Here is a 25,989-nt window from a genome sequence, read left to right on the forward strand (position 1 = left end):
TGTGTGTGTGTGTGTGTGTGTGTGTGTGTGTGTATGTATGTGTGTAGGGAGTTAGTTTAAGGGATAGAAGTGAAGGTGGGTGTTGATGTTTCCTTTAAACCATATCCCTAAAACATTTCCCTGCTAGGAGATTTCTTTAATAAGCCAAATAACTTAAATTGGCTTTTGTTTTAAAATTCAAAGGTAAAGGACTGGAAGTTAAGAATACTCTTGTATGAATTGAGAAAATAATAATTATGCATATTTCTACAAACCCTTTAAGATTTACAAAGCATTCTCTTTACAATGACCTTGCAGAAATAAATTGTCTTCACTTTATTGCTGATAAAAATTAAATTCAGAGATATTGAGTGATCTGACCAAAGTCATCTTATCATCTGGGAAAGTGTAAGAGACAAAACCACATCTTCCCTCTTATAAATGCAGTCTCAACATCCTTTCCCTCTGGATCACACTGTCACATGTAGAGATGTCAATGAGACATCACAAATATAGTAGCTGTTAGAGTTTAACACTTAGCTTTAAGTTTAAGAGCAATACTTATAAGTTATATACTTACTACACATAAATACATATATATGTAAAATACATATTTATGGAGAAAATGACACTTTTGTTATTGTCAAATAGTAAGAGTTTTTCATTTTGATTATTTTTTTTTTAAACATGTGTTTTTTCAACTTTGGGTTCCAAATTTTCTCCCTTCCTCCCTCCCCACCCACCCTCATTGAAAAGGTAAGCAACTCAATATAGCCTATACATGTGCAGTTATGAAAAACACTTCCATAGTAGACATGTTGTGGAAAAACTAAGTCTATTTCCCTTAATCTTATCCTGCCCCACCAATTTATTCCATTCTTTCTTTTGACCCTGTCCCTCCTCAGAAGCATTTGCTTCTGATTACTCCCTTTCCCAATCTGCCCTCCTCTCTATCATTCCCCTTCTCTCTTGTCCCCTTCCCCCCCATTCTCTTGTAGGGTAAGACAGATTTCCATACCCAATTGAGTGAGTATGTTACTCCCTCCTTAAGTCAAATCCTATGAGAATAAGATACACTCATTTCCTCTCACCTTCTCCCGTTTCCCCTCCACTGTAAGAGCCTTTTCTTTTGTTGTTTTTTTTTTTTTTTGGTGAGATAATTTACTCTGTTCTACCTTTCCATTTCTCCTTCTCCTAGTATAATCCTCTCTCACCCCTTAACTTTATTCTCCAGATATGACCGCTTCATCTTCAGCTTACCCTGTGCCATCTATCTATCTATCCATCTATCTATCTATCTATCTATCTATCTATCTATCTATCTATCTATCTATACATACATACATACAATTTTTTTCCCTGCAACTACCCTAATACTGATAAAGGTCTCATGAGTTACAAATATCATCTTTCCATGCAGGAATGTAAACAGTTCAACTTTAGTAAGTCTCTTATGATTTTCTCCTTCTTGTTTACCTCTTCATGTTCCACTTGAGTCTTGTATTGGAAAGTCAAATTTTCTATTCAGCTCCGGTCTTTTCATCAAGAATGCTTGAAAGTCCTCTATTTCACTGAATGACCATTTTTTCCCCTGAAGAATTATACTCAGTTTTGCTGGGTAGGTGATTCTTGGTTGTAATCCTATCTCCTTTGCCCTCTGGGATATTATATTCCATGCCCTGCGGTCCCTTAAGGTAGAAGCAGCTAAATCTTGTGTTATCCTGATTGTGTTTCCACAATACTTGAATTGTTTCTTTCTGGCTGCTTGTAATATTTTCTCCTAGACCTGGGAACTCTGGAATTTGGCTACAATATTCCTAGGAGTTTTCCTTTGGGGATCTCTTTCAGGAGGAGATTGGTGGATTCTTTCCATTTCTATTTTCTCTCTGGTTCTAAAATATCAGGGCAGTTTTCCTTGATAATTTCTTGAAAGATGATGTCTAGGCTCTTTTTTATCATGACTTTCAGATAGTCCAATAATTTTTAAATCCTCTCTCCTGGATCTATTTTCCAGGTCAGTTGTTTTTCCAATGAGATATTTCACATTGTTTTCTAATTTTTCATCCTTTTGGATTTGTTTTACAGTGTTTTGATTTCTCATAAAGTCACTAGCTTCCAATTGCTCTATTCTAATTTTGAAGGAAGTATTTTCTTCAATAATCTTTTGGGCTTCCTTTTCCATTTGTCCAATTTTGCTCTTTAGGGCATTCTTCGATTCATTGGCTTTTTGGACCTCTTTTGCCATTTGGATTAGGCTATTTTTTAAGGTGTTATTTTCTTCAATTTTTTTTGGGTCTCCTTTAGGAAGCTGGTAACTTGCTTTTCATGATTTTCTTGCATCACTCTCATTTTTCTTCCCAGTTTTTCCTCTACTTCTCTTACTTGCTTCTCAAAATCCCTTTTGAGCTCTCCCAAGGCCTGGTACTGATTCATATTTTTCTTGGAAGTTTTGGATGTAGGAGCTTTGACTTTGTTTTCTTCTTCTGGTTGTATGTTTTGATCTTCTTTGTCACCAAAGTAAGATAATATGGTCTGACTCTTTTTGGGCTGCTTGCTCATGATCCCAAACAATCACTTGAGTTTTAAACTCTTTGTTAAGGTAAGAGTCTGTTTCCAATGTGGAGAATATACTGTCCCAAGCTTCAGGGGTTTGTACATCTGTTTTCAGAGATACTTCTGCTTACCTGAAAAGTGTCAGTTCTTCCAACGTGCTATGATGAAGGGCGGGGTGTTTCCTCTCCACCACCATAACAAGCTCCACCACACCAGCGCTCCTCCTTGCCCCAGGACTGTCCCTCAGAACTGTGACTCAGATCCAAGCAAGGGCAAAGCAAGAGATTCCTGCCTCAGCCCTGGCAAAGAGATCCTTGCAATCCCTCTCTGATCAGCCATTTGATTCCCCCTCAGTCTGTGGGCTCGAAGCTCAGAAGCCAGCTGCTGCCCTCAGGGCAGCTGAGATCTAGTTTCTTCTCTCACCACAGTAACAGACTTTTCCCACTGACCTTCTAAGTTGTCTTTGGCGTTTGTGGGTTGAGAAGTCTGGAAACTGCCACAGCTGCCCTCAATTCAGTCCTCTGAGGCCTGCTTTAGGGCTGCTGTGGCCTACGCGCCCACGCCGAACTGTGCTCCTCTCCCAGCTTGGCGTGATATACCTTTCCGATCAGCCATCCAGGTTGTCTTGGGCTGGAAATTTGTTTTACTTTGTTTTTTTGGGGGGTTCTGCTGCTTTGGAATTTGTTTAGAGCCATTTTTTGTAGGTATTTGGAGGGGTTTGGGGGAGAGCTCTAGCAAGTCACTGCTTTCCGTCTGCTATCTTGGCTCTGCCCCTCTGATTAGGTTATTTTAAATAGAACACAGAAAGCAAGTATACAAAAGAGCATGTGCCTTACAATAATTAAAATTAACTCAATATACCATAGTTCACCAAGCTATCTGTTTCTCTTGAAGTAGTATATGAAGATGTACATGGAGATTGATAAGAATGTATGTATATATACATGCACATATATATACACATATAAATGTATATGCAAATGCATATACATGTATTGTATTAATGTATATGCATGTGTATATGTTGTTTAGTTATTGTTGAGTTACTTGCTAATGGATATGTGTGTTTGTATATCACAGAAAACAAGCAGATAGATATAAAGTCACATATGTGTGTATGTATATGTAAGCGTGTATACATATGTATTGTGCTTATTCACATATAACTATCATATGTGCTTGGATGTGTGTTTATATGTATACTTCTCTATGTCTGTGTAAGCATACACACATAAATAAGTATACACACATATATATGTGTGTATATATATACATATATACATAGCCCCCATATATATATGAACATATATACATACATACATATGTGTGTGTGTGTGTGTGTGTATCCTTTTACACATTTGCTTTCTGTTATATACACATCCACAAATACATACAGATATATACCAATGACCAGGTAACTGAACATCACATATGTGTGTATGCATATTTGCATATGTGTGTGTGTATACTTATTTGTGTTTGTATTTGCTTTTTTACAAACACACACACACACACACACATATATACATATATGACTAGGTAACTCAACAACTTCAGGAATGATAAATTAAAGTTTAAAGAACAGGAACTTATATGGATTTGTTTAACCGATAAAACTTTTGCATTGCTGAGGCATTTTGTAAATGATTATCCAGAGACAATATTTATTATTGGTTGCTTCGATGAATTAGGCTATTTGGGTCATTCTTCACTTTAAGAACATGTCTTCTTTTCTGTTTTTCTTTACAACAGGCTGAACCAAACAGAAACAGGCTTTAGAATCATTATAAAGCAATGACTTTTTGCAGAGGAAATACTTGATGGACAGAACCACCAAGAGCCAAGTTAAAAAAATAGATGATAGAATGTAATTTATTTTTTTTTAAATATAGTCCCCATTTGACAAAATCTAGTCATTGCTTCCCAGGGAGTATTTTTGTCTTTTGAGGTCTTGTGCCATTTATTTTAAAACTTTTAAAGTTCGTCTTTTTATTGTATAATGCCAAGTGTCAAAAAGTAGCATATTGTTGCTCAATTTTCTAGTTACAGACATACAACTCAAATAGATAAAGTTACAGTTACATCTAAGTTACAGAATATCAGCCATGTTTTCAAGAGGAATAGGGATGTTGAGGATCTGGGATGGGAGAGATGTTCCAAGAGAGAAGGTTAGAAATGTCAAACTGATTCTTCCCTCCACATCTGGAAGAGCTATAAATGAATCATCATAGGTGTGACTATAGTGCTAACTCTAGCCAAAATAGTGAAATATGAGAAATACATTGTCAGCAAGTTCTTTGTGCTATTTTAAAATCTTTTTCCCTTGACTTCCTTTTCTCCTTGTCCCTCAGGCCTAGTAACCTCATTTTCTCTCATCCCCTCAGCTCTCCAGAAAGAGTTTGATAAACTGATTCATATTGCTATAGAAATAACTGATAACTTAATGTATAATGACCCAAGGATACTTAAATTTTAAGAAGTCAGAAGGATGCATTTCTTTGTTTTAAAGTTATAGTTGTTGCTGTCTTTTGATTTTGAGTCACCCACTTATAACAAAGAAAAGAAGAAAAAAGTTCAACAAAACAAATATGTAAAAAGTTTGAAATTATATGCAATGTTCTGTACCCATTAAATAACTAAGTCATGTTGAAAGATGAACTGGGATTAAATTAAATTCAGTAGAACTTTAACTGTGTGCATATGTCTAGATGTGTGTGAGTTTAACAGTTGAGTGTAGACATGTTGGTATGTCACAGGTTAATTTGCTTCTGGAAAATTAAATTTGTTTTTCTCATAGAGACCAAAGGTCAAATGGAAGTTAACTTGCTACTAAAACTCACTTATGGATCCTGAAAAGCTGATTGGCTTTATTTTCTTTACTCTGTAAAATTCTCCTACCTATGCAAAGAAAGTCTCCTGGTGTCTTCTGCAAATCCCTTCTTTGATAACCTTAATCATTATAATTTCATGACTTTCAGTGTTAATTGCTTTGCTGTTCTTTTCAATTGGTCTTTTTTTTTTTTTTTTTTGAAAGGCAACTGTGCAGCATTGTGATTAGAGTACTACACATAGTTGGAGTCAGGAAGATTTGAATCTATCCTCCAATACTTTCTAGCTGTAAGGATCCCAGACAAGTAATGTCAGTTATCTAAACCATAGTGATCTGAAAAATGGGACCTAAAAGCATTCACCTCACAGGGTTGTTGTATACATCAGGTGTATAATTTTCATAGAAATATATGAAAAACATTTTGCAAATGTTAAAATGTTTCATAAAATGTTTGCTATTTTAATAACTATTTATTATTTTTTCTGGTTCTGTTAACTTCATTTTGCATCAAGTTAAATGTCTTCTCATGCTGTACTATATGCATCATTTCTTAAAGCGTAGCAATATGGTAGTACATTCATGCACCTCAATTAGTTTGTCCATTCCACAGAGATGGGCATCTACCTTTTTTTTTCACTCCTTTGCTAACACACACATACAAAGTATACTTATACATTATTTGAAGTGTGTGGCCTTTACTTTTTTATCTTTGTCTTCTTTGAAATTTACATTTAGCAGTGGGAATTTGACATAATATACAGATCAAAGAGGGATTCCCTGGAGATGATGAAATTCTTCAGATAACATTGTTTGCAAATAATATTGTACTGGTTACATCAAACTCTAAACATCACAGAGCCTCCTACCAGAGATCTGCACCACTTAAAAGAGTTTGAACCATCTACCCACATAAGAAAAATCAGGTAGATGATAAATGGATGTTACCCAGATTTCAATATGCATTTTGATTACATATATATATATGTATATACATACATACAAATATATATATATACACACACACACACATATATATACATATATGTAACTACCAAGCTCTTTTACTTACCACAAACTTCCCATTAAAGTAAATGCTCAACTTTTCAATACTAAGATTATACCATTGCTAATATTTCACAATGAGACATTGAAAACAACTCCTTCCCCCAAAAGAAATAGAATACTTCCAAATATATGTATGCATATTTGTATGTATATATCTGTATGCATTTATATATGTGCTCATGTGTATCAACAGAAGATCAAATAGAAATCATAAATAACCCAATCTCAGGAAACAAAAGAAATAGATGCAGCTATAAAGGAATTACCAAAGGAAGTGGGTAGAGGTGAAAAGAAAACTCATCTTGATGGATTCACAGAATATTTCTATTTATCTAATTGATAAAATAATGATTAGAACCAATACTATCCAAATTATTCTCAACAACTGTGCAAGAAAGCAATCTAGCAGATTCACTGTAAGAGAAAAATAAAATCTGAATGCCACCAAAAGGGAAGAATAAAGCACAAAAGGAGAACAGTATTAGTAATGCATATGATTCACTATTTAAGTAAAATTTTGTTAAACAATTATGGCGATTAATCTGAGAAAGCATAATTTACTATGTCTAAATTGAACTTTTATCAGTGATGTGAGGATTTTTAAAATTTAGGAAATCAACCAACATAATTAATAATGTGATTATTTTAATAGTTTCCAAAACAATATGATTATTTCAATAGATCCCAAAATCTTTGACAAGAAAAATATCTATTTAGACTAAAAACTCCACAAAGCATAAGCATGGAGGGACTTCTTCTAAATATCATTGATCTAAAAATAAAAGCAAGCCTGATATTAAATGAGGACACTCTAGAAGATTTATTAATAAATGCAAGAAGATTAATAAATGCAAGGATTACCAATCTTCTCTTCTCACTATTATCTAATATAGTTATGGAAATGCTATTAATTGCTACTGGTAGCATATGAAAAGGAAAAAAAAGAACTTAAAGGCATAAACATAGATAAAGAGGAACTAAAACTATCCCTATAAGATTTTTAATTAAAAATAATTTATTCATTTATCATTATTATATTATCATTATTATATATAAAATCATTATTCATTTAAAAAATTAGTTCCAAAATTTCCCCCTGCTTACCACCTCCTTTCTTGAGAAGGCAAGTAATAAAATATCAGTTACACATGTGGAGTCACATAAAACATATTTCCATATTAGCTATGTTGCAAAAAAGAAAGAAAAAAGAAAAGAAATGTGAAAAATGTGAAAAAATATGCTTCAATCTGTACTCAGAGTTCATCTGTTTTCTCTCTGTAGGTGGATAACAATTTTTGTCCTGGGTCTTTTGGAATTGTCTTGGATCATTGTATTGATCAGAGTTGCTAGGTCTTTCATTGTTCATCATTATTATACTATTGTTGTTACTGTGTAAAATGTTCTCCTGATTCTGCTAATTTCACTTTGCATCAGTTCATACAAGTCTTCCTAGGTTTTTTTTTCAAATCACCTTGCTCATCATTTCTATACTACAATAGTATTCCACCAAAATCATATATGATAAACTTGTTCAATCATTCCCCAACTGATGGGCATCTCCTCAATCTCTAATTCTTTCTCACCACAAAGAGAGTTGCTATAAATATTTTTGTACATGTATGCAATTTTCCTTTTTCTTCAATATCTTCAGGAAACTGACCTGGTAGTGGTATTGCTAGGTCAAATTGTATGCATATTTTTATAATCCTTTGGGCATAGTTACAAATTGTTCTTCAGAATGATTAGAGCAGTCAAAACTCTACTAACACTATATTGTACGTATTTTCCACATTCCTTCCAACATTTGTCATTTTTACTGAGAAATTTGTTGTAAAATCCCCCTCCCCAGTTTATTATTTCCTATTTTCTAATTTTGACAGCATTGGTTTTGTTTGAGGGATTTTTATTTTTTTTAATGTTTTACTTTTAAATAATTTTATCTAATCAAGATTTTACTTCCCATGAACCTGTCTTGTTTGGTCATAAACACTTTTTTTTGGTTTTTTTTTTTTTTCTTTTCGGGCAATTGTGGTTAAGTGACTTGCCCAAGGTCACACAGCTAGTGTTTGGTCTGAGGCCAGATTTGAACTCAGGTCCTCCTGACTTCAGGGCCAGTGCTCTATCCACTGCACCACCTAGCTGCCCCTTAAACTCTTCTTTTATCCATAGATCTGACATGTAAATTTTTACCATGCCCCTCTAATTTAATTATGCTATCATTCTTTAGATATAAGTTATTTACTCATTTTGACTTTATTTCAGTACACAATGTGAGATGTTGGTCTATGCCTAGTTTCCGTTGAACCACTTTCCAGTTTTCCCAGCTGTTCTTGTCAAATGGTAAGTTTTTGTTCCAAAAGCATAAATTTGGGGGTTCATAAAACATCGGTTGTGAATGGGCAAATTTAATTCAGATGGTCACTACATATACTACTATGGGAAAGGATCCCTTAGAAGAAATGGAATAGCCCTCATAGTCAATGAAAGGGGGAGGAAAGCAGTACTGGTATAATCTCAAAAACAACTGAATGATATCTGTTTGAATACAAGGCAAACCTTTCAGCACCACAGTAATACAAATCTATACTCTAACCCACTGATAGTGAAGAGGACAAAATTGGTCACTTCCATAAACACCCACATCTTCTAGAAATAACACCCCCCAAAAATATCATATTCATCATAGGGGATTGGAATGCTGAAGCAGGACATAAAAAAGATAATTGAAATAACAGACCTTGGGAAACAAAATGAAATAGGGTAAAGACTAATGGAGTTTTGACAATATAGCTCATCGGTCATAGCAAACATTCTTTTTCAACAACCCAAAAGGCAATTCTACACATCACCAGATGGTCAATATCAAAATCAGATTGATTATATACTTTGCACTATATAGTCAGTTAAAACAAGATCTGGAGCTGACTGTGGATCAGATCATGAACTTCTTATTGCTAAATTCAGACTTAAATTGAAGAAATTAGGGAGAACCCTTGAACCATATAGATATTACCTAAATAACATTCCTTATGAATATGAAGTAAAGATGATGAATAGACTCAAGGGATTAGATCTGGTAGAGTGCATGAAGAACTATGGACAGAGGTTTGCAAAATCGGAAGGCAGCAAAAAAAATAAATCCCAAAGAAAAAGAACCAGAAAACAAAATGGCTTCTTGATGAGGCTTTAAAAATATCTGAGGAAAGAAGGTGAAAGATAAAGAAGAAACGTAAAGATATATCCAATTGCATGCAGAATTCCAGGGAATTGTAGAAAGAAAAAAGAATGTTTTTATAAGTGAGCAATGCAAAGGAATAGAAGAAAGTAATATAATGGGAAAGACAAGAGACTTCTTCAAGAAAATTAGAGATATCAAGGGAATGTTTCATGCAAAAATGGGCATAATAAAAGATAAAAATGATAGGGTCTTGACAGAAGCAGAAGAGGTTAAGAGGGGGTGGCAAGAATATATGAAAGAACAATATAAGAACAATCTTAACATCACCAATAACAACAATGGTGTGGATATTGATCTAGAGTCAGATATCCTGGAGAATGAAGTCAAGAGGGCCTTAGAAAGTATTGTTAATAATCAGGCTAGTGGAAGTGACAAAATTCCAGCTGAGGTATTTAAAATCCGAAACAATGATGTTGTTAAAGTGCTGCACTACATATGCCAACAAATTTGGATAACACAATGGTGTACACTGGATTGGAAAAGATCAATTTATGTCCTAATCCTAAAGAAAGGTAATTCCAAGAAATGTTCAATTTGCTAAACAGTTGTTTTCATTTCACATGCCAAGAAGGTTATGCTTAAGATGCTTCAAAGTAGGCTTCAATAAAATATGAACCAAGAATTACCAGAAGAGCAGCCTGGTTTTTCAGAGAGGCAGAGGAACTAGAGAACAAATTGACAACATTCACTAAGTTATAAAGAAAGCAAGGGTGTTCCAAAACAAAACAAAACAAAACAAAAAAGAACAAAACAGAATAAAACAAAACATCTACTTCTGCTTCATTGACTACACTAAAGCCTTTGACTGTGTGGATTCCAACAAATTGTGGCAAGTCTTCTAAGAGATGGGAGTACCAGATCATCTCTCATATCTCCTGAGAAACCTGTATGCAGGCCAAGAAGCAACAGTTAGAGCCAAATGTGGAACAACTGATTGGTTTAACACTGGAAAAGGAGTATGACCAGGCTGTGTATTGTTATCTTATTTATTTAACTTATATTCAGAGTGCATCATGTGAAATGCCAGGCTGAATGAATCAAAACCTGGAATTAAGGTTTCTAGGAGAAATATCAACTATCTCAGGTATGCAGATGATACTACTTTTATGACAAAAATTGAAGAGAAATTAAGAAACTTCTTGATGAGGGTGAAATAGGAGAATGTAAAAGTTGGCCTACAGTTTAACATAAAAATAAAACATAAAAATAAAAACTAAGATCTTGGCAAATGGTCCCATTACTTCCTGTCAAATAGAGGAAGAAGAAATAGAAAAAGTGTCAGATTTTATATTATTGGGCTTAAAAGATCACTGCAGATGGTGACTGCAGTCATGGCAAATCCAGTTAGCATACTAAAAAGAGGAGACATTGCCTTGCTGACAGAGGTCTGTATAGTCAAAGGTATGGTTTTTCCAGTAGCAATGTATGGCTGTGATAGTTGGACTATAAGGAAAGCTGAGTACTACAAAATTGATGTCTTCAAATTGTGGTGCTAGAGAAAACATTTGAGAGTCCATTGGACAGTGAAAGGTCCAATAAATAAATACTTCAAGAGATTAATTCAGGGTATTAACTGGAAGGTCAAATACTGAAACTGAAGCATAAATACTTTGACCACATAAGGAAAAGATGGGACATTGAAAAAAGACCCTGATGTTGGGAAAGAATGAATGCTAATGGAAAAGGGAACAGCAGAGGATGAAATGGATAACTAGTATCATGAAAACAATGAACATGAACCTGGACAGACTTTGCGAGATAGTAGAGGATAGAAGAATCTGGTTTGCTAGGGTCTATAGAGACACAAAGACTCAGACCGGACTGAACAACTGAACAACAGCAACAAGATTATTATTGTCATTTCCTAATGTGTATTGTGTATCTAATCTATTCCATTGATCCATCATTCTATTTCTTAGCCAGTGCTAGATCATTTTGATGATTACTGCTTTCTAGTATTGTTGGAAATCTGGTACTGCTAGGCTGCTTTCATTTACATTATTTTCATTTATTTCCTTAATATGCTTAATCTTTTCTTCTTCCAGATGAATTTTGTTATTATTTTTTAATCCTACAAAATAATTCTTTGATAGTTTGATTGGCATCGCACTAAATAACATAATTAATTTAGGTAGAATTATAATTTTTTTATTATTTTGACTCAGCCTACCCAAGAACAATTAACATTTCTCCAGTCGTTTAGATCTGTCTTTATTTGTGTGAAAAAAAAAAAGGTGTTTTGGAACTGTGTGAATATAGTCCCTGGGTTTGTCTTGGCAGGTAAACCACCAAGTATTTCATAATGTCTACAGTTACTTTAAATGAAATTTCTCTATTTCCTTCCATGGGCTTTATTGGTAACATATAGAAATGTTGATGATTTATGTGGGTTAGTTTTATATCTGCAACTTTGATAAAGTTGTTAATTGTTTCATTTTTTAAAAAATTTGATTCTCTATGGTTCTCTAGGTATATTATGATATCATCTGCACAGGGTGATAGTTTTGGTTCCTCATTACCTATTCTTATTCCTTCAGTTTTTTTTTTCTTGCCTTGTTTCTATAAGTAGCATTTCAATACAGTATTGAATAAGAGTGGTTATAATGGTCATGTTTGCCTCACTACTGATCTTAGTGGGAAGGCTTATAACTCAACCCTATTACAGATCATGCTAGTTCTTGGTTTTGGATAGATACAACTTATTATTTTAATAAGGATTCCAATTATTCTTGTGTTTTCTAGTGTTCTGCTCCTATTTAGATAATCATGTGATTTTTGTTGGTTTTGTTATTGATATTGTCAATTTCACTGATAGATTTCCTAATATTGAACCAGTCCTGCATTTCTATTATAAATCCAACTTAGTCATAGTGTATGATTTTTGTCATATATAGCTGTAGTTTCCTTGTTAATACTCTTTTTTATTTGCATCAACATTCATTAGGGAATTGGTTTATAGTTTTCTTTCTCTGTGTCTCTATGCCTCTTTTACCAAACTGTTAATTCTCTTCCAGTTTTAGGCATCAGCATCATATTTATGTCTTAAAAGGAATTTAGTGTGACTCTTTAGCTATTTTCCGAATAGTTTATATAGTACTAAAATCAATTGTTCTTTAGATGTTGGTAGAATTCGCTTGTAAATCCTTCTAGTCCTGAGAATTTTTTTTAGGGAGTTTGTCAAAGACTTATTCAATTTCTTCTTCTTCTTCTTCTTCTTCTTCTTCTTCTTCTTCTTCTTCTTCTTCTTCTTCTTCTTCTTCTTCTTCTTCTTCTTCTTCTTCTCCTCCTCCTCCTTCAGATAGGATTATTTAAGTATTTTATTTCCTCTTCTGTTAATCTGGGCAATTTATATTTTTGTAAGTATTCATCCATTTCACTTAGATTGTCATATTTATTGGCATAAAATTGGGTAAAATAGCTCCTAATGTTTTAATTTCATCTTCATTGGTAGTACATTCACATTTTTAGTTTTTGATACTAGTAATTTAATTTTCCTTTTGTTTTAAAATTAAATTAACCAATGGTTTATAAAATCTATTTTTTTCATAAAACCAGCTCCTAGTTTTATTTTGTTAGTTCATTTTTTTCTCTTTTACTTTAACTTTATTGATATTCAGAGTTTTCATTTTGATGTTTAATTGAGAATTTTCAGTTTGTTCTTTTTGTATTTTTTGTTGTATTCTTAATTGATTGATCTTCTTTCCCTATTTTATTGATGTATGCATTTAAGATATAAATTGGCCCATAAGTGCTTCTTTTGGCTGCCTCCTACAAATTTTGGTACATGATCTCATTTGTATCATTCTCTTTAATGAAAGCATCGATTATTTATATTATTTATTTTTTGACTCATTCTTTAGGATTAGCTTACTTACTTTCAAAATATTTTTAATCTATGTTTCCATAGCACTTTATTGAATATAATTATTTATTGCATTATGATGTGAAAAGGTTATATTTAGCATTTCTGATTTTTGGTATCTGTGAGGTATTGATACTGTGATACATGGTCAATTTTGTGAAGATGGTATGTACAACCGAGGGAAATACCCACCCACCCACCCACCCACCCACACACACACATACACACACATATATATATATATATAATATATAGATATATACACACACATACATACACACACACACAGATACATACATACACTCTTCTTTTCTCCAGAGCTCTATCAAATCTAACTTTCATAAAGGTTTATTCATCTCCTTTCTTATTTATCTTTTGGTTAGATTTATTTATCTCTGAGAGGGGAAAATTGAGCTCCCCCCAGGATAATGTTAGTGCCTATTTCCTCCTGTAATTAATTTAACTTTTCATTTAGGGATTTAGATGCTATGCTATTTGGTGTATATTTGGTGTTTAGTATTGATATTACTTCACTGTCTAGTACCTTTTAGCAAAATGGAGTTTCCCTGCTTATTTCCTTTAATTAGGTTTACTTTGACTTTAGTTTTGTCTGAGATCATGACTGCTACACCTGCCTATTTTTTCTTAACTTCAGCTAAAGCATAATAGATTTTGCTCCAGCCCCTTATTTTTAACTTCATGTGTGTCTCTGTACTTCAGATGTGTTTCTTGTAAATGGTATATCATTGGATTCTGTTTTTTTTTATTCCATTCTTCTATCCACTTCCATTTTATGGGTGAATTCATCCCATTAACATTCATAGTTTTCATTGCTAACTGTGCACTTCATTCCATTCTATTTTTCTTCTGTTTAGTCTTCTCCTTTTTTTTAACATTGTCCTTCCTCAAAAATCTGTTTTGCTTCTGACCACTGCCTCCTTTTATCTTCCTCCCTTTTAGTACTCCCCCTCTCTCTTATCACCTATACTGAGTTGTAAATAGTTTAACCTTACTGAGTCCCTTTTGATTTCTTTTTCATGTTTACTTTCATATTATTCTTTTGAATCTTATACTTGAATGTAAACTTTTCTGTTCACCTCTGGTATTTTCTTCAGTAATGCTTAAAAGTCTTGTATTTCATTAAACATTTGTTTTTCCCTCTGAAGGATTATACTAAATTTTGCTGGTAGGATATTCTTGATTGTATTCTCAGCTCCTTTACCTTCTGGAATATTACATTATGTGCCCTCTGCCCCTTAAAAATGGAAGCTGTTGAATGTTGTGTGATCCTGATATTTGAATGATTTCTTTCTGGCTGTTTGAAATATTTTCTCCTTGAATTGGGAGCTCTGGAATTTAGCTATAATATTCCTGGAAGTTTTCGCTTTGGAATCTCTTTCAGGAGGCAATGGGTGGAGTCTTTCAATTTCTATTTTACCCTCTGGTTTTGGAATATTAGGGCAGTTTTCCTTGATTATTTCCTGAAAGATGATGTCTATGCTCTTTTTTTCTTTATCATGGCTCTTAGGTAGCCCAATATTTCTTTTTTTTTAAATTATTTTTTACTAACTTGTGGTGTTAATCTTCAAATTGAAAACTCTTATTTTGAGTGAGAATTTATAAAATTATAAACAGAAAAAAATCCACTTTACTTTTGAAAATGTCATTATAGTGCCAATGTTTGCCATATATGTTTCTTTCCTATGAAAAATCACTTATGCAAGTCACATGCTCATGAAAATAACCATGTCAAGGAATATGTATAAGATTTAAATAGTTATCAGCCAACACCTGAATATGTACTGATCTCTGATCCAGCAATACTGCCCTACTTAAATTTGTTCATACATGACAGTTGCACCTTTACTATTAGTCCAATAATTCTTAAATTATCTCTCCTCAATGTATTATCCAGGTCTTTTGTTTTCCCAATGAGATATTTTAAATTTTCTTTCATTTTTTCCTTCTTTTTCCTTTGTTTCATTGTTTCTTGATGTCTCATAGTTAGCTTCCACTTGCCCAATTCTATTTTTTAAGGTATTATTTTCTTCAGTGAGATTTTGTACCATATTTTCCATTTGGCATATTCTGCTTGTTAAAGAGTTCTTTTCTTCAGTAAATTTTTGTGCCTTGTTTACTTTTAGACTAATTCTGTTTGTGTTTTTTTTTTCAATTTTCTTTGGTATTTAATTTTTTTTTACCAAGTTGTTAATTCTCTTTTTCATAATTTTCTTCTTTGACTCATTTCTTTTGCAGTTTTTTCCTCTACCACTCTTATCTATTTCTTTAATTCTTCCAGGAATTATCATTGAGATTATTTCCATTTTTATTTGTGGTTTTTGTTGTAACTCATTTAAAATTGTTGTCTTTTTCTGAGTTTGTGTCTTGGTCTTCCCTGACACTGTAGTAGCTTTTCCTGGTCATTTTTTTTTTTTGCTTATTTATTTGCTCATTTTCCCAGTTAATTTCTTGACTTTGAACTTTATATTAAAATTGGACTCTGCTCAAGTGGTGCTGAGTAGGCACTGTCCTAAGCTTCAGGCTTTATTTGCTGTTGTTTTCAGAACTAGTTCTGGAGGGTCTGCAAATTTTTGATACTTTCAAGATGGTGTAATCCAGGAAGAGGGATGGTCACTGCTCTCCTAGTCTATACTCTCGCCTTTGTCCAGGAAGGGCCCTTGATCCTCTTCAGCCACAGGACTGGTGCTCCTTTTGACCCTGACACTATGATCATTGCTCCTGCTCTTCTTCAGCCATGTGAGTTCATGCTTCTCTTGGCCCTGGGATTGCAACTAGGGCTCCTGCTCCCTTATGACTGACCACAAGAGCTCCTCTCTACTCTGGAAATGTGATCCAGAACTGTGTATGGGCAATAGAATTGCCAATCAGCACCAGCTCTACCTCATGCCAGCAAAGGGTCCCCTTTAATATTTTTCTGACCAGTTGGCTGGTCCCCTTATCATCTCCGGGCTGAGAGTTTCTGAAGCTGCTCCTGTTACTATTATGGTCACCTCCAAGCCTACCACTGGTGCTGCTGTTGAATGAACTTTGGGCTGACTCTCACCCTGATGTCATAGACCTCTCTTACAGGCCTCCTAAGTGGTCATAAGATAAAAAAAAGTTGTAACACTCTGACCTTTTGTTGGCTTTCCCACTCCAAAATTCAATTAAAGGTTTTGTTTTAAAGGTCTTTGAGGGGAGGAGGAACGTTAGGAGAGTTTGGTTGGGTTGCTGCTTCTAATCCACTATCTTCTGTACTTCTTTTACCATATGGACAATTCCATTTTTTATATACATATATATATATATAGATATAGATATAGATAGATATAGATATAGATAGATATAGATATAGATATATAGATAGATATAGATATAGATATATATAATACATATATGTATGTATGTATATCTGTGTATGTATCTATGTATGTGCTATGTATGTATATATGCATATGTGCATATATATATACACACACATATATATGTACATATATATATACTTGCATGTGTGTATACTATTTTCTTCAGGGTTTTTTTTTGGTGCCAGTTTTACTAAGCTGTTGAATGTCTTTTCACAATTATCTAGGAGAGGAAATAAGAGGCTTCTTGTACTTCAACTACATTGCTATGTGAAAATCTGTAGTCTTGTAAATCTAGGGGCCTAGTGCAAATCTTTAGGCTTAAATAAATAAAACCTAGGAACAGTAATTATACAATTAGTACTCCCCCCCCAAATAGCAATATTCAGCCAGGTTCTGTGTGATTGTTTTGAAGAAGTCCATAAAAGAGTAGTTATTATTTTTTTTTCTGGAAATTACAGATTAGAAATATGGATCAGATTTCTGGAAATTATAGAAAAATCTGCCAGTTAATGACATAGTCCTAGATCAAAAATATCAAGGCAAGAACCTGTTGATCTATTGAACATGTTTATACTAATGCCCTTTCTTCTGGCCAGGGGTTTCCCTAGTAGTCTCTGCCTTTAGCAAGCATGGCTTCTCCTATCCAGTCTCATGCAGACTTTCAGGGTAAAGGTGGAAAACGTCTCCTCTCACTTTGTGGCTTAGTCTCCTCCATGGCTACTGGCTTTTGTATTCTAGGAATATCTACTTGCATGTATTATTCTCTTTTCCCCTCTAATTCACCACATTGTCAGTTAAACATGTAGTTTGAACTCTAAGCCAGTCTGTATTGATAAAATTGAAATTATATTATTATGCACACATTAAGAAAACATAAATATTCTTTTTTATGGAAATAATGATTTTTAAACAGCCCTGTTTTTCTGCCAGCAGATGAAAGAGTGGGCAAGATAGGGCAGGAGCAGAACCACTGGCTTCCCTAGTGAGGATGGCTTTCCCCCATTCAGCTCAGGTTACAAAATTGGCAATAAAATGGCCAAGAACAGGAATTTGGATCTCATCTTTACCCAGCAAATATCAAAGCATGTGTCTGTGGAAGTTTCATAATAATCCCATTTCCAAATCTTGGACAGTTGCTAACTATCTCTAAAATTCTGTCCCTGACTTCCCAGTGGTGTCCTGTTATTTAGGATTGGTAAGCACATGGCCCTCAGTTCAACCCAGGATGGCAGAGTTCAGCATATCACCTCCAGCAGGGATTCTATTCTGACTCCAGCCTCAGGCTTTCACCACACATCTGCCAAGATCAAAGTTTTTCATCCTCTGGTGTGTCACTTGTTTTGTTTGGCTTCTGTCTCTTTTAATTACAAATTCCTCCTAAGGTCAGGGTCAGAATTACACTAGATAGTTTGTCCTCAGGTCAAGCCTGAACCATACCTCCCTATAACCTCCCCCCTCAAAAACACACACACACACACACACACACACACACATTTTGGAGAATTGAGAATGCTGGGAAGAAGACTCTCCAATCTAAAAACATTCCCCTCTCCATTTACTCTGATTCTGAAACCTTTGTTAAGCTGAACTCCAAAAGGTGGGTTGCAATGGAATAAGATGTGGTATAAGCCCCCAGTGGAAAATATATGTTTCTTATGAAGTGGTCCCACCAAATGTCTTGGAAAACAGGTGAAGTTAACATATGCAGTTGGAATAGTGACAAAAGGGAACAGTGGATGTTCTCTTGTTTTTTTTTTTTTTAAGCAAACGCTGAAAGCAGCAACCAACCCATAAACAGTGTACAGATTAAGTCTGAAAATGGTCCATTTTATGTTCCCTAATGGAAGGATAGCTTATTTGTTCTTGAATTTGTGGCAACAGTGTGATGTCATAAAAGGATTTCCAGCCAGGATCCTAACGAGTGCCAATATACAGTGGTAAATGGAAATATCCTATTCTCACTAAGAAAATGTCCTCTCCCCCTGGTTTTCTTGATTTTAGGGTGTGTAGGAAAACTCAAATTGTTAACATTACTGTCAATGAGATGAGGGAGATGAGGGAATTACTGGAGTCATACATCCTAGCAAACGTTTTGAGGAATATGAAATAAGTTTATTTAGAATATATGAGAGAAAAATCATCATCTGCCTATATCTGGACTAAGGACAGTGATTTGTGTTTACTGTTCTAATGTAGGGTAAAAATGCTATCTGAAGGGTACAACTAACTGTTTAGAAGATGCTGTGAGTGAGATGAGGGAGGGAACACCAGGTTCCTACAACAATAAAATGACATTACAGAGCATAACACTGAGTTTTCCCTTAGCTTACTAGATACCCATAACTTATGAGTCTAGGAAAAGTGAGGAAAGAGAATTGAATTCTGAAGCTGAAATATCACTGAAAATTATATATTAGGTATGCATATATGCACACATATACATGCATATATTATATATGTGTATATTTACATTTCCATTTTTGATAAGCATTATTAATGAACACTAACATTTTGTTTTGTTAGGGATTTAAAAAAAATCTTATAGAACCTAAAATATTGGTCATTGTTTTGTAATTTATAGCAGACTTTCACTGGATGTCTAATTATCAAAAGAAATCTTGAATTAAGATTGACTGCTCAAAACAACGATGCAATTCGAATAATGAAAATAAAACCATTTCTTTCTTAAATCCTGTTAGAAAAAAGTGCTAATTTAGAGTTTCATTTGTATGCCATTTGATTTTAAATTATACCTCATAAAAACTTTGAGGGAGATTCTATTGATTAACAAAGTCAATTAAAATAGTAGGACCATGAAGTATACTTATCTATAATTTACTATCAAAATCTGATGGGTGAAACATTAAGTGCATATTATGAATATTTCTACAGTACTAAACATCAGTAAACTGTTTTAAATAAGAGGTGGCCAGTTTGCTTTACTAAAAAGTCAATTGCAGAGATTAAAATAATATTAAAATGCAACTTTATTGTTCTTAGTTTTGTCTTATAACTCAGGGCAGACATAGAGAAAGGAAGGTTATATAGGACAAGTTATGTTGTTAATAAAACCATGTCCCACAGGTACTCAAAATAAATAGAAAGATATTTTGAGTTTTAACAGGCAAGCCACGGGTCTTGAGATAGTATATTGTGTTTCAGGGAAGTAGAAAGAGACTTCATAATATGTTGGTCTGTTGTTTACTTTGCAGGCTAAAATTGGTGAAATCTTATTCTGATCAGGAGCAGGTAATGTTGGAAAACCTTTCCTTTTATTTTCCTACTGCTTGTATATGGATTGCTCCATTCTCACACACTTGGGTAGGGGAACTTAAAGCCCCTGATCCACTCTAACCCTTGAATACACATCCTCCTTCTCTACAGTCATGGGCTAGATCTCTAGCTTCTCCACTCTACCCCACATCTTTCTAGTTCATATACATGGCTAGTAACTCTACTTGGATGAGCAAGGAATCACCACTTGCATTCCTTCTAGTAAGAAGACTGATGGGTCATATCATCTCACCCGGCATGTTACTTTCTAGATGAATTCATATAACATGCCAATCTACCTTAATGGCTCCTGAATCTTGATACATTTCCTAATGAGGAACCCTAAAGACTACCAAGGCTTACTATCTTACTTACAACTTAGCCCTTTTTCATAAATTGTCTCCCTCAAATAGAATTTAAACTCTTTGAGAGAAGGGATCAATTTACTATTTGAATCCCTAGCAGTTAGTTCAGTGCTTGGCATTAACTAAATAAATGTGTGTGTGTGTGTGTGTGTGTATGTGTGTGTGTGTGAGTGTGAATTTATCTGGCATTTTTTTAATATCTACCAAAGGAATCATGACTGTTTATACTGATAAAGAGACTTTTTTTCTAAAATAGAATTACTGATATAAAAGTATAATATTGATATAAAGGTATATATATATATATGTATATATGTATATATGTATATATATGGCTCCTTGTTCTCTGACACCACAGGTAATGCCCTTGAAACTTTGTCAGTTTTAGTCATTTCTATTAGCTCTATATATACAAAGCAAGTACTTGAGTCCTTGGGTCCAAAGCTTCATCATCCTTGGGGTGATAGAAAATTTTGGTTATTCATTTAGGAACCTGTGGAACAGGGAAAGCTGAAAGGCAATGACCATGAGCTATAAATTGTGTTAGGGTGGTAGTGGAGGGAGAACCTAGGGACAATTAGCTCAGGAGAACCAGGGAACGGGATCAAGTTTAAGTTTTTTGGTTGCCACATGATATAAGGGTGCAGAATCCTGAAAGAGGTAGAAGAACGCTAGCATGCCCATCCTGGGGTTCTTTTTCTATGATCCCAGTAGTGTGCAATAGTATAGGACTGAAGGTAGAGATATATGATTCCAAGGGTATATAAACAGGCAACTGGAAGGATGGAAGAGAAACATCTCAGGAGTCCTAGTAAAGATATTCTTTTGAAATATGATTCTTAGTTCCATGTTTGGTACTCTCAATGAGAGAACCAAATCTTGATGAGTGGAAATCTTGGTGAGTTGTAGGAGCTGGGTTAAATTTCTCCACTGGAGGTGAAGGGTGTACTTCTCGCTGATGGATTTAGTCTTTTGGTTGGAAGATGTGATGAGGGGTGCCAGACTGTCAAGAACTTGTTGATAGCTGCTGGTGAAGACTAATGAAATGCACTTTATTAGAAACTGGATATATTTAACAAGATCTTCTATGTTAACTGTAGACCTATTTGACACTGGATACAATAAAAGCCTAATATGGTATTAGGTTATGTTTTTTTTTTCTTTTCTTTTTATAATTTCTCAGAATGCATGAAAAAAAAAGAGACAATCTGATCACTACCAGTCAATGAAAATCTGAGCTGTATTATTTTGGAAGGAAACATATTAGATTATTCCACTACCCCTGCATACCCATGATAGTATAAGTAGTAGGATGATGTTGAATTTCCAAATTCTTGCAATTTATCTTATAATAGAAATAGAGACGATTCCAAATTTGGGACTAAATTACTTTAATGTCCTATAGTATTGTTATCAATATCTATTTTATTTTTTAAAATTTATTCATTTTTAGTTTTTAGCATTCACTTCCACAATATTTTGAGATCCAAGTTTTCTCCCCATCTCTCCTCTCTCCCCACCCCAAGAGAGCATGCATTCTGAAAACCCCTTCCCCCGATCTGCCCTCTCTTCTATCACCCCCTTCCTTTTCTTATCCCTTTTTCCTTCTACTTTCCTGTACAGCAGAATATATTTCTACACCCCATTGCCTGTATTTCTTATTTTCCAGTTGTATGTAAAAACAATTTTTAACATTCATTTTTAAAACTTTGAGCTCCAAATTCTCTCCCTTCTTCCCTTTCCACCAGCTTCATTGAGAAAGCAAGCAAATCAATATAGGTTATACATGCATATTCCTGCAAAATACTTCCATTATAATCATGTTGTGAAAGACTAACTATATTTCTCTCCACCCTATCCCACCCATCCCCCATTTATTCTATTCTCTCCTTTGAACCTGTCCCTCTTCAAGTGTTTGCTTCTGATTACCCCTCCCCCAATGTGCCCTCCCTTTTATCATCTCCCCCCTCCCTTATCCTCTTTTCCTCTATTTTCCTATTGAGTAAGATAGAATATCTACTATTTTAAAGAGAAAACTCCAGTTCTTCTTCTATATTAACAATTACAAATGCATATTCAAAAAAACAATTACCATTAGAAAAAAAAGTAGTGTCTACTGGGAAAGAAAATGTTTATCTCAACTTGGTAGGTTTCTTAATTTTTTTTCACAGATAGAACAGCTCATGCAATATTGATGAACACTCTCTAATTGTTCTAATTATAATTCCTACCCTTACCCACCACTGACTCGTGGTATGACTTGATAAAGTATGTCTTTGACAGTAGGACAGGGGAAAGGTGTCCTGGATGAAATAGAAGTTCTTAGAGTCCTCTAAGGTGATTCATGGACTAATTCTTTAATTAGACAATATACTCTATACCAGCAAATGTTGTTACATTCAACAATAAGGCAAAGATTAAATTTGATAAGAATTAAAAATCAGAAAATAATTTTTGGAGAACTTATAATTCAAAACTTCACCTTACTCCAGGGATATTAGAGCAAGGCCCATGGTTTTGTAGGTGGGAAATTTTTCTGTTCAGAGAGGAACACAGCAATAGTTAGAATACATCAAGCTGGTCCCACCATTGTCTTCATGGTTGCTACTGCAATCTTCCCAGAAATATGCATTCACTGACCTGACACTTTGGTAGTGCTAGATAGCAAACATGGAAAGTCTATTGCTATTTTCTGTTGTTTTATGTATTGCTTCTTGTGTCAGCAAGAACATTTTTATCTAGAAGAAAGATCAAAGATCCAACTTAACAGTCTCCAGAGATTCCATTGTCCACAACAAATTTCAGTACTTATAAGTGGAGCAGGATACTGTGTTTATATTAATAATATAATATATTCATATTACTCCAAAGCTGGAACAAGATATGAAAAAAAACTTCTTTACTTTTTGAATTCCTAGATGGTATTTAAATGTTTAACTTATTTTCCATTGGTGATGCAAGCATAATGCTGCATTAATATTATTATTGTATTTATAATACATTTCAATTCAAACATCAATTGTCAAAAGGAAAACAGGGAGAGAAAAAAGAACACAATTCAAAAAATTATAAAAAATGAGGAAGTTAGTTATGGAAATTCAATTTTTCATTTGGACTCTTATCAACAGATTTCAGGTTTCTCAGAAATATATACACATGCATATATATTTACACACACATACATATACACACATGTATATTTATACTTATATATGTATCTACACTTGATGAGCTTATATGTATATTGAAAGAATAATTACTGATTTATTTTTTTTTGTGAGGCAGTGAAGTGACTTGCCCAGAGTCACACAGCTAGTGAATGTTATGTGTCTGAGGCTGGATTTGAACTCAGGTCTTCCTGAGTCCAGGCAGGTGTTCTATCCACTGGGCCACTTAGCTGACCCAGAATACATGCTTCTTGCCCCACCCAACTAGAAGATTTTACACAGAGAATCTAATCTGTATGAATTCTGGCCCATTATGTACTACACAAGCAAGACTGGGTGGATTCCTTTTGTCTAGCTTGCCTGAGGGTCATCTGGGTATCAGTATGAGTAACATAATCAAAGTCGAGTCCCCCAGCCCTTCATTAGAATAAGCCCACCTCTCATTATAATATACATTCTCTCATTTTTTTTTTATTTTCACATTAGTCATTTTATAAAGAAGAATTAGAACCAATAGGAGGAACCACACAAAAGAAAAAGCAAAACAAAACAGAAGAAAAAAAAGAGCAAATGATATGCTTCAATCTGCATTCAAACTCCATAGTTCTTTCTCTTGATATGGATAGCATTTTCCATCATGAGATTTTTGGAGATGTCTTAGATCTTTGCATTACTGAGAAGAGCTAAGTCTATCAAAGTCCGTCATCAGACAATGTGGCTGTTACTGTGTACAATGTTCTCCTGGTTCCAGTCACTTCACTCAGCGTCAGTCCATACAAGTTTTTCCAGGTTTTTTTTTTTATAACATGGTAAATGTTTAATAAATGACTCTCAAGGGAGAAAATACACACATGAAAACTGAAAATCTGCATTATTAACATTTTCTCAATTCTGGACAATCAATGAATCTACAGATCAAGTACTCATTTGTAGCACTTGCCAACTTCCGAGGAGCAAATGCTCACCCTGAAAATTTTGCAATCAGTTCTAACTTTATATGGCTCCAGCACAACCCTGGTAATGGGCTGAGTACAGACTTTTTTTGGACTTTCCATGAGAAATGCCTTTCCATGGAGCCATTGAGGCAGTGATGACTCTTCTTTTGGTCCAACAATTCAATCACTTCTGAATCTAGCCTCTTCCTCATCAAGATATCCACAAAAAACAATTAATTGCTTTGCTAAAATCTTGATTAACTATGTCAGAAGTATCTCTCACTTCAGCCCTTCATCTAATTATCTAGCAATCCTTTCAAAAAAGGAAATGAGGATAGTCTGGTATGAACTATTAATTATTAAGCCATCCTGCTCTTTGTGAGCCCTATTTCCTTTCCTAGATATATACTAGGTAGGTACTTCTTTAATGATATCCTTTGAACCAGGGATTCTTAAGTTATTTTGTATTAGGACCCCTCTTAAGCTTTCTTTTTAGTTGTCAATATTCACATTCACAAGATTTTGAGTTCCACATTTTCTCCCCATCTCATTCCTCCCCAACCCCAAGACAGCATGCATTCTGAGTACCTCTTCCCCTAATTTGCCCCTCTTCTCTTATTCCCTTTCTCTTCTATTTTCCTGTAGGACAGGATAGATTTCTAATACTCCATTGCCTGTATATCTTATTTCCCAGTTGCATGTGAACACAAATTTTTAACATTTGTTTTTAAAACTTTGGGTTCCAAATTTTCTCCCTTCCTCCCTCCCCACCCACCTTATTGAGAAGGCAAGCAACTTGATACAGGTTATACTTGTGTAGTCACACAAAACACTTCCATAGTACTCATGCTATGGAAAACTAATGATATTTCCTTTCATTCTAACATGCCCCTCTCCCTACCATTTATTCTTTCTCTCTTTTGACCCTGTCCGTCCTCAGAAATGTTTGTTCTGATTATCCCCTCCCCCAATCTGCCTTCCCTTTAATCATCTCCCTGCTCTCTTATCCCCTTGCCCTTTATTTTCCTATAGGGTAAGATAACTTTCCATACTCATTTGAGTGTATATGTTATTCCTTCCTTAAGCCAAATCCCATGAGAATAAGATTCACTCATTCCCTCTCACCTTTCCCCATTTGCCCTCCACTGTAAAAGCCTTTTCTTGTCTGTTTCATGTGAGATAATTTACCCCATTCTACTTCTCCCTTTCTCCTTCTCCCAGCATAATCCTCTTTTACCCCTTAATTTTATTTTCCAGATATCACCCCTTCATCTTCAACTCACCTTGTGCTCTCTATCTTTCTATCTATCTATCTATCTATCTATCTATCTATCTATCTATCTATCTATCTATCTAT

The sequence above is a fragment of the Vombatus ursinus genome, unplaced genomic scaffold (assembly GCF_900497805.2).
Source record: "Vombatus ursinus unplaced genomic scaffold, bare-nosed wombat genome assembly UNPS02014801.1, whole genome shotgun sequence".
Lineage (NCBI taxonomy): Eukaryota > Metazoa > Chordata > Mammalia > Diprotodontia > Vombatidae > Vombatus > Vombatus ursinus.